Below are 14,977 nucleotides of genomic sequence, written 5' to 3' on the forward strand. Positions count from 1 at the left end.
TAATCAATGGTACCTGAAAAACATTTAATCCACAATTTTAAGTCAAAACTCAGTGAGTTCGCCAAAATATCACATACAACACAATATAATAGTCAGTTATGGGTTATCAGCAACCCTAGGACAATCAGCAGTTCTGAGGACTATCAACAATCCTAAATACTATATACATCACAACAATATAAACCGCTATGTGTTATCAACAACCCTGGGACTATCAGTAGTCCTGCAGACTATCAGCAGTCCTATGGGCTCACCACAACCCTACGAACTATCAGCAGTCCTAGAGTCGATAGTAGTATCAATAGTAAATATAAAAACAATCACCAAACAAGAACATAAACACATGCAACTATCTACACTATTTTACCTGTCTAATAGCTCACTACTGCATACCATGCCTCAAACAATACTCCATATCACTACTGGAAGATAACTAATGAATGCATAGCTATATGACATCAGAGGTGAGATAAACAGTCGAATAGGTGATCCTACTCTAGAGCTACAACCAAACAACAAATAAGAAAAAAAATCCTAGATCAAGAGTTCTCAGGCTATCCTACATGATTGCATATAACCGCTACGGAGCTCTACTAGATGATCCCCAACCTCCAGGTACTCTAACCGGCATACCACTACCCCAATATCCTAACATACCTATGGGTTATCAGCAACTCAGAAAATATATATAACAACAATCAGGAAGTAGAATTAGTTAGTCTAGGATATACCCTACCATGACATAGGTAATATAGTGAGGAAACTCACCTGATTCGAAGACCCAAGGAAACACAAAAAAGCCCTCACTCCATGCACCAATCACTCTCGCGAATCGACTAGCACCAAAAAAGGGTAGATCCTTAATCAATAACCGAAGTCCTTCAAGTTTGACCCAAAGTCAGAAGTCAATGGTCAACATCTTGTCCATGTCGTGGGCATGCTAGGACAAGATACTCATGATGAAAAGTATCACCACGTCATGGCAAGTCCTTTGCTACGTTGTGGTCATTGGTAGATTGCCATATTCTTCATTGAGATTTCAATCCTTTAACCCATTCATTCATAGTTTCTAGAAGTCTTTCTAACACCTAAATACATCATAAAAATCATTGCCTTATGGAAATGCATGTCATTTCAAAACTAGGTCACTAATGAAAGAAATAAACTCCAAAACTCATGCTTAGACCAAGGACTCCATAGAACATTAGATCTGGAACATATAACAATAAAAGGACTTCAATGATCCATAAAGTTGCCAGCTTTATGGAATCCATCCAATCAAACTACCTTAAATCATGAAGAACAAGATTTTAGGCAAAGGTTTAGAAGAATAAAGCATAAAGATAGAAACTTGGGGAGTTACAAAAGTCCAAAAGATATGCAAGAGGGTGGTGAGTAGGTTTTCTTGTTGGATATTTGCTCAAAGGGAGCCTTATCCTTTTTCAAGTTGAAATCTAGGGCTTAACACTTCAATAAAACCACAACCACACCAAGAACACTCAAATGGGGCTAACCGTAAAGTTGAGGCCCTTAAATATGGAGAAAAACCTAAAATTAGTGGGATTAGATTGTATCAAATACCACGTTGTAGCCCTCCTCTTACCACGTTGTGTCGGCCATCAAAATATACGTTTCTTGAAATTGCAATGCCACGTCATGGCACTTCATTCACCATGTCGTGGCACAAGGCATTTCCCAAAACCTTACTTATGATCCCTCAAGTCCTCAACTAATCTATTCTGGAAAATGAGAGTTATAATTATCCCTCACGTAAATTAGATTCCGTCCTCGAAATCGGTTCTTATAATTTCCTCTTATATCCATCACGACTCTCTCGTGTTTCCTTCTGATCCCACTACAATTGCACTGGCCAAAACAATTCTCTTACTATGGTTTTATGTTACCACTTCCAGGCCTTCACGAACAGATGCAAAGTCTATTCTTGAATGAGACGCTTAACTATCAATCTCTCAACTATCGCAACACTAGATTGATGCCCTACCTATACGACCATTTCTGAAACTACTGTCGATTAATCTTCTCACGGAAACATTCGCCCCTTCAGAGAAATGAAAATCAAACCCATAGCAAGAAACCAACTCCTTAACCACAATATGAAGACTCCAAAGTCATGCTCGACAATCTAGTGGCAATTTAATCCTATAAACGAACCATGCTGACCAAAATTCACAAATCCAATCTGACTAAGATCTCCCCAGCCTCGCACCGTCCTACTGATAAACCGAATTATGGCGTCCACGGTTGACCGTGGTTGTCGATAACCTCGCATATAGACGTACGAGTGAAACCCTAAACTGGCCCAATCAAACACATACTAAAATAAAATATATACCTATTTGGCTCTGGCAGCCATGATCCGCCAACGACTAACGACTATCAGTCTTACCCTCGATCTGCCAGCCACTAATAACTCTTCATCTTACCTCCGATCCAACCACCACTATCGCCTCGCAGGCTCACCCGCAATCCGTTAATCACCAACATCTCTCGAGCTTACCCCCAATCTGCCAACCACTAATGAGTCTTGGTCTTACCCCTAATTCGTCTACCAATAACGACTCTCAGACTCACCCCCGATCTGTCAACCTAACGAATCTTAGGCATTCCCTCAATCTGTCAACCACTAACAAGGCCACTCAGCCTAACATATGCACATACTGAACCTGCAAAACTTAATTATCCCAATCGGGCCTTTAGTTTGTGATTCGTACCCCTAGGTCCCAATCAAATAAGAACATATAAGGAGTGCATAATCTCAACCCTCGACTTGATCTCCTAACAACCTAGAACCCTTAAACATAATGATGCCCTATGGAACACCAACACAAACTGTAATTAAGATAATCTGAAGAAAAAAAAATTGTTAACTAGAAATGACCCCAGTGTGGAACCCTGAAGATTAAATAGTTGTGCAAAAGTCTTTAACATGAGAAATTCTAGATGAAGACTGCATCCTGGTAAGATATTTTTCCACTATGAAATATACTCTCTCCCCCACTTGGAATATTCAAATGATTCGAATGCAACCAATATGAAACTAAAGCTCCAATCGAATTAACAGAGTACTACCCATTCCTTCCCTTAAGAAATAGCTAAAAGTAGAGTAAGATAGTCCTTTTAACATTCAACATAAACCCAAAACCTTCATTAAATAAGAACAAGTAGAGAGGTCAATTTGAAATTTTTGGGTCTATGCCACCCCAACACCCCTATCTACCTTGCACTTAGTACCGCCTCGAATGAAAATTATTACTCAAGACGACAATCAACCTAAAGTAAATATTTTAGAGAAAAACTTAATACATAAATGCAAAAAAGATAATTAGAAAAATATTCACAGTTGACATAGTCGCCATACCTGGATCCTCTACAACAATTTGATGAGCTATTCATTCAACACTTGATACCTTAGCCCTACCCTAACATCTATTTGGCATCTACTACGCTAAATGTGTAGGGACTTGCACTTCACCAAAAATGAGTAAGGCAGAATGGGCCTTATGTGGCGCTCCTAGTTGCAATGAAAACAAACCCGCACACTCTGCCTGCAAACCCTGCTGAAATGCCCCTATTTTCCATATTTGCAACATGCAAAAGATCGTCACACTCTATCGTGAAACTTCCCACACTCACTACACTAAGAATTCCTCTACTCTACCGCTACTAATCTCAAATCGGCAGTCTCGAAACATTTTTCCTAGTATACGGTTTTATTCAACTTAATGAGATTTAAAAATCCTTTAGACATCTTAGTTTAAAATTTAAACTAGACTATAATCCATGAAATCAACTTTCAATAACAACCCTATTTAGATAACACTATGATAAATCAAAGTATATATTTAACACAAAATATCTTGTATTTATACTTATTATCTTAATAATACTTTTCTTAAGATTATCATGTAATAATACCATATTGTAACAACCCGTTATTTCAGGTTAATGTAATGTCTAAAAGTCGAGTCTTGTAATCTCTTTGTGAAGTAATAAGAATATCATTGAAAATGAAATGTTCAAAAAGCTCCATTTGAGTACACTTTGTGGTAGATATCGTGATAAGGTTTCCAAAAATATAAAGAACACTAAAATCCGAGTTATAACGAAGGAGTTATGACCAATCAAAGATTCATAACACTACCGGTAAAGCGTTGTTAAGCATAAAACGGGAAATTTCAATAAAATACTTTTTAGCCTTAGGTATATAAATGAAAGTCATAGATATCATTAAACCGCGAACATACATAAAAAGAATGCCCAAATCTGACGTCGTATGAGGAAGTTATGATTTTCGAAGTTTCGGACCTAGCAGTAGACAACTAAAAAATTGAATTAGAGATCGAGCGATTTTCAGCTAACACAACCTCAATCAAAGTTGAAGACCTCGACACTAGGAATACAATGGTAAAAAGACTGATGAAAATAGACATCAGATGAAGAAGTTATGGAATTTAAACGGACTTTTCCTGACCCGGCCTACTAAAGTTAATATAATAAAAATAAAGTGAAAACTAGCCGACGAAGTCTAAACGAGAGTTGTAAAGTATTCTCACACCTACGGGTGCATATAAAGAAAGTCAAAATAGGAACTTGTATGCAAAAGTTACGGATTTTACAAGTTCGGGACACAAAACCCGAGGCTGACTCAGCCTCACGCCGTGAACATTTCCATATTCACGACGTGAGACTGTGACTGATGGGTTCCAGAGTGTCAGCCACGTCAACTTGTCAAAGGGGATAAAGCTGACTCAGCCTCACGATGTGAACAAGTCTTTTTCAAGATGTGAGACACCAAAACCCTCCTATAAATAGAAGCTTAGGGGTGCCGGGTTTAGTGATCATTTCTTTCCATCTAAGTGTTGTTGCTCTGCGTTTATACCTCTCGAAGCCTTCCCAAAGCCCCGGTTTTTATACTCGAGATCAGAAGGAAGTCTTATGCTCCCGAGGATCCTGAGAATTCCCGAGAATTCAGCTTTTTGTAGTCGTAGTTCTGCTCGATTCTTTGTCTTAACTTCTTCAAGCTACCACTTTAATCAAGTGAGTTCATACACCCTCTTATACACCTTCAAGTATTTTTTAATGTACTTTTAATACATTTCGGGGAAGAATACAAGTAAACACACGGTTGATCCCGAGTGGAAACGTGAAAACTCTTGTTATACTTTGCATGCGTTAGATTTATAGAAAATGCATAGTAGCCAGGGTAGCCATCATTGTTAAACCATTTTATGCATTCAAAGAACTTGTGATTTATGCTTTGTCAAACATTGTGAAAGAGGATAAACATTGCATACAAAACTATTATTTTAATACAAAATTAGTTGAGAATCCGTGAGACGATTACATCTTCAATGCTACCTTTTTGTTAAAAGGTACTACCTAAAGTCCTGTCTATTATAACCAGAGTCTTCTGTTTGGAGCGCATGTCAAATGTGTATAGATCTATATGGGAATTCCTGATCCCATGCCCTGACTGTTAGCTACAGTCCTTTGGGTGACAGTTTGTCATAATGTTTCGACGCCTAAAGACCATCGCCACAGGCATATTATGTTTATTATGGTTATAATACTCATTGGATGGACAATTATTATGGTATTCTGCTTTTATGAATGAGTAGCTATTAAAACCATTCTTCATCTAAAAAGTGCGATCTTCTTATAACTTTATTAATTAAAACTATGCCTCAACCTTTTAAGCATGTCAGTTGCTTGCGCTTTTTGGTCTTGGACATTAGAGACTACCTGTTACCTTAGGAAAATAAGAGATTTTCCTATACCCAAAACAATCAACTAATAGGAAAATAAGGGATTTTCCTGGTACAACTATTTACATTTCACAGCACGAGCATTCATATGCATTTCATACTTTTATAAGAAAATAAAGGATTTTCTTGGAAAACGTACAAACTTTGGAATGGCATACATTTTGTCAAAACCGCTTATGAACTCACCAACTTAATTGTTGACACTTTTTCTTTGAAATAATTTGTATTCTCAGGGAACCGCTAAGCCGGTTTGGAAACCAACCTCTTGGGGATTAACGCTCTGACGTTAATTACTTCTTTTGGAAGATGTTTATGTATTTATATTTTGAATGTGTAACAAATAAAATTATGTAAACATTTTGAAACCTTTATATGTATGGTGGTGTGTACTTTCCTTACTATGAACTGTTTTGATACTGAATATGACGTCCTCCGCCCTCGAACGTTTCCGTCATTCTGGTTTTGGGGTGTGACAGATTGGTATCAGAGCATTGTTTATAGTGAATTAAGTATATCAAAACCATTTTTGGTATACAACTATAAACACAACTGGGCAAAAACACTTTGAGTAAGAGTCATACTTTTAAAATTAGATTTATTTACTTTTTGTAAAGTAGGCATGCATTCATTTCATATTAATAACAGTGTCATAAATAGATCAATATAGAAGTATTATAAATAAATTGTGCAGTGCAGGTGTGCCTTGGGACATGTAATCGGAATTGGGATGAATATAGCCTGATCAACTATATTTGTCCGAGAGCCGACTAACGTATGCCAGGGAGTGTGTGCAGTGGACAATAAATTCGAAACTTACCAAGTGCATATCATTAAGAATACTATGGGAGTATTTGGGTATCTTTAACCATTAAACTTAAGGGTAAATTTTACGTGCTTTAGCTTATAGTCAATTCTTAACCCTATTCTCGTATAGACTTAATGGTTGGATTCCATCACTCCGGAGACCCCTACTACCCCAACCAAGGTAATGTGGGATGGATTGAAGATGACCTCGAGGAGGAACCCATGGAAGACGAGGAGGAGGGAGGTTCAGATAGCTCAACCTCAGAGCCTAAGGTAATCAATCCGCCAGCCATCCGACCTCCATCCGCCCGACCTCCTTTTAGGATGGGATTTCAAAGACCAACTCCCATCTGGGGAAGCCACATCCACCATTGGAGCCAGTAGCAAGAACTACGTCCTCCTTACGATATGTGTCGGGACTTCTACGATGTCAGTGGAGGAACTTCAGCTGATTGAGCACTCCCAGTTGTGGTAGGCAAACTTGCCAATCAGGCTTATCAATCCGGAGTCCAAGCAAACCGGATTCGCGAGGTTGACATAAGGATGGAAGATAACGCAGCTAATATCCATCGCCTAGACATGCTACAAGGGAATGCTCAACTCCACACCAACTCCCTCCAGGAGCAAATGACTGCAGCTCTCTCCGAAATAAGGGATTTCAGGGAGCAACAAGTTGCCTTTGACAGGCATCTCATGGGTGCCAAGCAATCGGATGCGGAGTCAAGCTCCAAGCGCAATCCGCGTCGCGAGTAGTGCTCGCCTAACTCCCAAATTTTGATATAGAATAGGACCATCAACGAAAAATATTACTTTCTTTAACTTTCTGTAAATCGGAGACCTTTAGAAAGGTCAATTGTTTTTCTAACTTCGGATGTAACGCAACCATATGTTTAATATATATAGGGCATATCTCTTTCGTGTGTTAATTCTGTGCATTTCATTCAAGTTCATGAGTTTAGCTATTGCTATTCAAACTCCATTAGTGAGTCAAACTCAAAGCCATGTGTAGGTCAAACCAAATTCTTGAACTATTAAAGATAGTTAACTCATTATCATTCAACCCTCAACCACCAAAACTACTAATCTTTCATTTTTATTTCTTGGCAGTGCGATGCCTCCTTGTCCAAACCTAAGACCCAGACTGGGCACAATACCAACACCACCTCCACCGCCAGCTTATGATTCGTCCATGGTCCAGGCTGCTATCACAGCAGCAGTAACCGCCGCCCTCTCATAAATAAACTCCAACGGAACTGGAAGGGCAGGAAGCAACAGGAATCATTCCAACCATGGCACTGGTCATGGTCACATAAGGGAATGTACTTACAAGGAGTTCTCCAATGCAAAGCCAAAACTTTTAATGGCACTAGGGGAGTCATTGCACTGATGCAATGGTTTGAAAAGACTGAAATGGTCTTTGAGATCTACTCTTGCCAAGAAGCGAGCAAAGTCAAGTTTACCGCTTACACCCTCACTGATTGATCCCTCACCTGGTGGAAAAGCCATGTGAAGTCCGTGACTCTCACCGTCGCCAACTCCATAAGTTGGGAGGACTTGAAGTCCTACTACTGGAGGAACACTGCCCAAGGGGTGAGATACAAAAACTAGAGCAGGAGCTCTGGAATCTGAAGATGACTGGGTCTGACCTAGTCGCCTACACGGCTAGGTTCAGCGACCTTGCTGCCTTGTGCCCTGCCATGGTCAAACCAGAACCGAAAAAGGTTGAGAGGTACATTTGGGGTTTGTCACCCCAAATTCAAGGTCACGTCTTGGCCTCCAAACCTATCACTTTCAACAATGCTAAGAGTCTAGCTCAGCGATTCATCGAACACGGGGTCAAACAGGGTACTGTTGCAGCTACTGCCGATCCACTAAAGGAGGTACAGGGCCAGGGAAGGCCTTGGAACAAGAGAATGGGACAAACGCTACAGGGGAACCCCAAGAAACAACAAGTGGCAGCGGCTTACGCTGTTACTGTTTCTACTACCACTGCACCCACAAGTTCATACGGTAAGAGATTTCTGAAGTGTAACCAATGCAACTTCCACCACCACGGTCATTGCCATGACTTCCAATGCACCAAGTGCAATAAGAAGGGGCATACAATCCGCTTTTGCAAGGAGCCAGTCCAACAAGTCACCCCCACTTCTAATGCCGGAGTAAGCCGCGCCTGCTTTGAGTGCGGAGCCACAAGGCACTACTGCAGGGACTGCCTGAAGGCAAACAACAGGAATATCGGCGAAAGGGGATGAGTGTTCGCAATGGGATAGGATGAAGTCGTTGTAGACCCCACTGTTGTTACGGGTACTTTTCTTCTCAATAACTCGTATGCATGCATTTTCTTTGAGAGTGGAGCGGAGAGGAGTTTTGTGAATCATAATTTTAAAGGCCTGCTGAAACAAACACCCCAATCATTAAGTGAACCGTTTATAGTAGAAATGGCCAATGGTAAAACAGAAGGCACCAAGTAGATATACTTAAACTGTACCCTAACTCTAAATGATAGTCCCTTTCTAATCAACCTCATGCTAGTCTCGATTAAGAGTTTCGATGTCATCATAGGCATGGACTGGCTGAGTTCTCATCATGCGGACATTTTATGTTACGATAAGGTCGTTCGCCTTAATCCGCCAACCGGTGAAACCCTCATTATCTATGGCGAAAAACGCAGTACCACTCTTTGTATTATCTCTTGTATCCAAGCTCAAAAGTGCCTACAGAAGGAATGCCATGCGTTTTTAACACATGTCATGGATGTGAAATGCGAAGTCCAGGTCATAAAGAGCATGCCTGACGTATGCGAGTTTACCGTTGTTTTTCCCGAAGATCTTCCAGGAATACCACCCACAAGACAAGTCGAATTCAGAATCGATCTAATTCCCGGAGCTACCCCGGTAGCCAAAGTGCCCTATCGATTAGCCCCAGCGGAGATGCAGGAGCTATCCAGCCAACTGAATGAGCTACTCAGCAAAGGATTCATCAGGCTGAGCTTCTCGCCTTGGGGAGCACCAGTGTTGTTTGTGAAAAAGAAGGATGGATAATTTAGGATGTGCATCGACTACCGATAGCTCAACAAACTTACCATCAAGAACCGATATCCCCTACCATGAATCGACGACTTATTCGACCAACTCCAAGGAGCCAACTACTTCTCCGAGATCAATATGAGATCGGGATATCACCAGCTATGAGTCCTGTAGAGTGATATTCCCAAGATGACCTTCCATTATGAGTTTGTAGTGATGCCGTCGGACTAACCAATTCCCCTTCCGTGCTCATGGACTTAATGAATCGGGTATGTCATCCATTCTTGGATAAATTTGTGATAGTATTCATAAAGGACATACTCATTTATTCAAAGAGTAAAGAAGAACATGGTCAACATCTGAGACAAGTCTTAGAGACATTACGAGCTAAGAGACTTTATGCGAAGTTCTCAAAATGTGAGTTTTGGATTAGGAAGGTGGACTTCCTAGGTCACGTGGTTAGTGAAGAAGGAATCCATGTGGACCCATCTAAAATCAAGGCTATCAAAAATTGGTCTACACCAACTACACCAATGGAGATTCGCCAATTTTAGGCCTTTCTGGTTATTATCGAAGGTTCATTTAGAACTTCTCCAACATCGCAAAGCCTCTTACCTCCTTAACTTAGAAAGGTGTAACCTACAATTGGGGAGAAAAGCAAGATGTTGCATTTCAGACTCTGAAACATGCCCTATGCACTGCACCCATACTTTCTCTTCCAGAGGGGATCGAAGATTTTGTGGTGTATTGCGATGCTTCGAATCAAGGTTTGGGATGTGTGATAATACAGTGAGGAAAGGTTATTACGTATGCCTCACGACAATTGAAAACACATGAAGTCAACTACACCACTTATGACTTAGAACTTGGAGTTGTGGTCTTCGCTCTAAAAATATAGAGGCACTACCTATACGGTACCAAGTGCACCATCTTCACAGACCACAAGAGTCTTCAACACATATTCGACCAGAAGGAGTTAAACATGAGAAAACGACGTTGGGTCAAATTGCTCAATGACTATGAATGTGAGATTCGTTACCATCCGAGAAAGGCGAATGTAGTGGCTGATGCCCTTAGTCGTAAGGAGTACTCTGGTCGAAGAGTGAAGTCATTAACCATTTCGATCCATTCGCATCTGTCAACACAAATGAAGGAAGCTCAAATAGAATCCTTGAAACCCGAAAACGTGACAGGTGAAACCCTTAGATGGATGGACAAGAATCTAGAGATCAAGAGTGACGGAGTGTGCTATCTCATGAACCAAATATGGACACCAAAGTTTGGTGGGTTCAGAGAGATAGTTAAGAATGAAGCAAACAAGACTCCATACTCTGTACACCCAGATTCAGATAAGATGTATCTGGATCTCAAACAACTCTACTGATGGACAAACATGAAAGCAGAAATTGCTACATATGTGAGCAAGTGCTTGACTTGCGCCAAGATAAAAGTAGAACACCAGAAGCCCTCAGGTCTACCCCATCAACCCGAAATACCTGAATGGAAATGGGAACAGATTTCCATGGACTTCATAACAAAAGTACCCAAGACTCAGGGTGGTTACGATACCATTTAGGTGATCATCAACAGACTAACCAAGTCTGCTCATTTCTTACCGATCAAGGAAACTGATAAGATGGAAAAGCTAACGAGAACCTACATCCAAGAGATCGTGCGACTTCATGGAAGGATGATGTCTATCATCTCGAACAGATACAGTAGATTCACTTCCAGATTCTGGCAATCGTTGCAAAAGTCCATGGGAACAAGGTTGAATATGAGTACACCCTATCACCCACAGACTGACGGACAGAGTGAGAGAACAGTCCAAACTCTAGAAGACATGTTGCGAGCATGTGTGATCGACTTTGGTAACGCGTGGGGTGTTCACTTACCATTAGTCGAGTTCTCTTACAACAATAGTTATCATACTAGTATCAAGACTGCTCCATTTGAGGCCCTTTACGGCCGTAAGTGCAAATCACCTCTGTGTTGGGCGGAAGTGGGCGACACGCAGTTGGCAAAAGGTCTAGTCCCTGATAGCACTCTCACCGGTCTGGAGATCATTAGGGAAACAACTGAAAAGATCGTCCAAATTCGAGAGTGTCTGAAAACCTCTAGGGATAGGAAAAAGAGCTATGCCAACAAAAGACGAAAACCCTTGGAATTCCAGGTTGGTGACCGCATTCTACTGAAGGTCTCACCTTGGAAGGGCATGATACGATTTAGGAAGCGTGGAAAACTAAATCCAAGGTACATTGGAACCTTCAAAATTACTTTAAGGATTGGTCCAATGGCTTACAGACTTCAACTTCCAATCGAGCTTAACAAAGTACATCTAGTGTTCCACTTATCAAACCTAAAAAAGTGTTTGTCTGACGAAAATCTTGTGATTCCACTTGACGAAATCGAACTTAACGAAAATCTTAACTGTGTGGAAGAACCCATCGAGATCATGGATAGGGAAATCAAACAAACTAAATAGAGTCACATACCAATAGTGAAGGTTCACTGGAACGCTAAACGAGGACCTGAATTCACTTGGGAGGGAAAATATAAGATGAAACAAAAGTACCCGCATCTCTTCCCTAGTCCATTGGCACTTATTTTGTAATTAATTTCGGGATGAAATTCCATCTAACGGGGGGATGATGTAACAACCCGTTATTTCAGGTCAATGTAATATCTAAAACTCGAGTCTTGTAATCTCTTTGTGAAGTAGTAATATCATTGAAAATGAAATGTTCAAAAAGCTCTGTTTGAGTACACTATGTGGTAGATATCGTGATAAGGTTTCCAAAAATATAAAGAACTCTAAAATCCAAGTTATAACGAAGGAGTTATGACCAATCAAAGATTCGTAACACTACCGATAAAGCGTTGTTAAGCATAAAACGAGAAATTTCAATAAAATACTTTTTAGCCTTAGGTATCTAAATGAAAGTCATAGATATCATTAAACAGTGAACATACATAAAAAGAATGCCCAAATTTGACTTCATATGAGGAAGTTATGATTTTTCGAAGTTACGGAGGTAGCAGTAGACAACTAAAAAAATCCAATTAGAGATCAAGCGATTTTTAGCTAACACAACCTAAGAAAAAGTTGAAAACATCGACACTAGGAATACAACGGTAAAAAAACTAGAGAAAATGGACATCGGATGAAGAAGTTATGGAATTTAAACGGACTTTTCCTTACCCGGCCAAATAAAAATAATATAATAAAAATAAAGTCAAAACTAGCCGACGAAGTCTAAACGAGACTTGTAGAGCATTCTCACACCTATGGGTGCATATAAAGAACGTCGAAATCAGAGCTCGTACGCAAAAGTTACGGATTTTACAAGTTCGGGACACAAAACCTAAGGCTGACTCAGCCTCACGACATGAACAGTTCCATATTCACGACGTGAGACTGTGACTGATGGTTCTAGAGTGTCAGCCACGTTAACTCGTCGAAGGGGATAGAGCTGACTCAGCCTCACGACGTGAAAAAGTCTATATACACGACGTGAGACCCCAAAACCCTCCCTATAAATAGAAGCTTAGGGTGTTGGGTTTAGTGCTCATTTCTTTCCATCTAAGTGTCGTTGCTCTGCATTTATACCTCTCGAAGCCTTCTCGAAGCCCTAGTTTTTATACTCGATATCAGAAGGAAGTCTTACGCTCCCGAGGATCCTGAGAATTCCCGAGAATTCAGCTTTCTCTAGTCGTAGTTCTACTCGATTCTTTGTCTTAACTTCTTCAAGCTACCACTTCAATCAAGTGAGTTCATACCCCCTCTTATACACCTTCAAATAATTTATAATGTACTTTTAATACATTTCAGGGGAGAATACAAGTAAACACACGGTTGATCCCGAGTGGAAACGTGAAAACTCTTGTTATACTTTGCATGCATTAGATTCATACAAAATGCATAGTATCCAGGGTAGCCATCATTGTTAAACCATTTTATGAATTCAAAGAACTTGTGATTTATGCTTTGTTAAACATTGTGAAAGAGGATAAACATTGCATACAAAACTATTATTTTAATACAAACTTAGTTGAGAATCCGTGAGACGATTACATCTTCAATGCTACCTTTTTGTTAAAAGGTACTACCTAAAGTTCTGTCTATTATAACCAGAGTCTCCTGTTTGGAGAACGTGTCAATTGTGTATAGATCTATATGGGAAGTCATGATCCCACATCCTGAATGTTAGCTACAGTCCTTTGAGTGACAGTATGTCATAACGTTTCGATGCCTTAAGACCGTCGCCACAGGCATATTATGTTTAGTATGGTTATAAAACTCACCGGATGCACAATTATTATGGTATTCTGCTTTTATGAATGAGTAGCTATTAAAACTATTCTTCATCTGACAAGTGCGATCTTCTTATAGCTTTATTAAATAAAACTATGCCTCAACCTTTTAAGCATGTCAGTTGCTTGCGATTTTCGGTCATGGACATTAGAGACGGCCTGTTACCTTAGGAAAATAAGGGATTTTCCTGCTACAACTATTTACATTTCACAACACGAGCATTCATATGCATTTCATATTTTAATAAGAAAATAAGGGATTTTCTTGGAAAACGCACAAACTTTGGAATGGCATACATTTTCTTAAAACTGCTTATAAACTCACCAACTTAACTGTTGACACTTTTTCTTTGAAGTAACTTGTATTCTTAGGGAACCGCTAAGCAGGTTTGGAAACCAACTTCTTTGGGATTAACGCTCTGACGTTAATTACTTCTTTTGGAAGATGTTTATGTATTTATCTTTTGAACATGTAAAAAATACAATTATGTAAAGATTTTTAAACCTTTATATGTATGGTGGTGTGTACTTTCCTTACTATGAACTGTTATGATACTGAATATGACGTCCTCTGCCCCTAAACGTTTCTGCCATTCATGTGTAGGGGTGTGACACATATATACACTTAACACACACATACACACACACACACATATACATATATATATATATATATATATATATATATATATATATATATATATATATATATAAAACCTGTCACACCCCCAAACCGAATTGGCAGAAACATTCGGGGGCAGAGGACGTCATGTACAGTATCATAACAATGCACAATAGTAAAACAAGCAACAACATCATCCATTGAAATAATAGTATAACTTATACATGTGTTATGTGTATAGTTTGTAAGACACCAAAAATTTGTCATCCAAATAAAGAAAGACGAGTCTTGAGTACGCTCCATCTTCTCAAAACCTGGTCATCGGTACCTGTTTAATGGCGACCTAAGACTACAAGTTATTTTGAAAGAGTAGATCAACATTTAAGCTAGCGAGTTCATAAGTATTTTAGTGTCCAATGTTTAGA

Source organism: Lactuca saligna, chromosome 7 (genome assembly GCF_052625555.1).
Source record: "Lactuca saligna cultivar CGN05327 chromosome 7, ASM5262555v1, whole genome shotgun sequence".
NCBI lineage: Eukaryota > Viridiplantae > Streptophyta > Magnoliopsida > Asterales > Asteraceae > Lactuca > Lactuca saligna.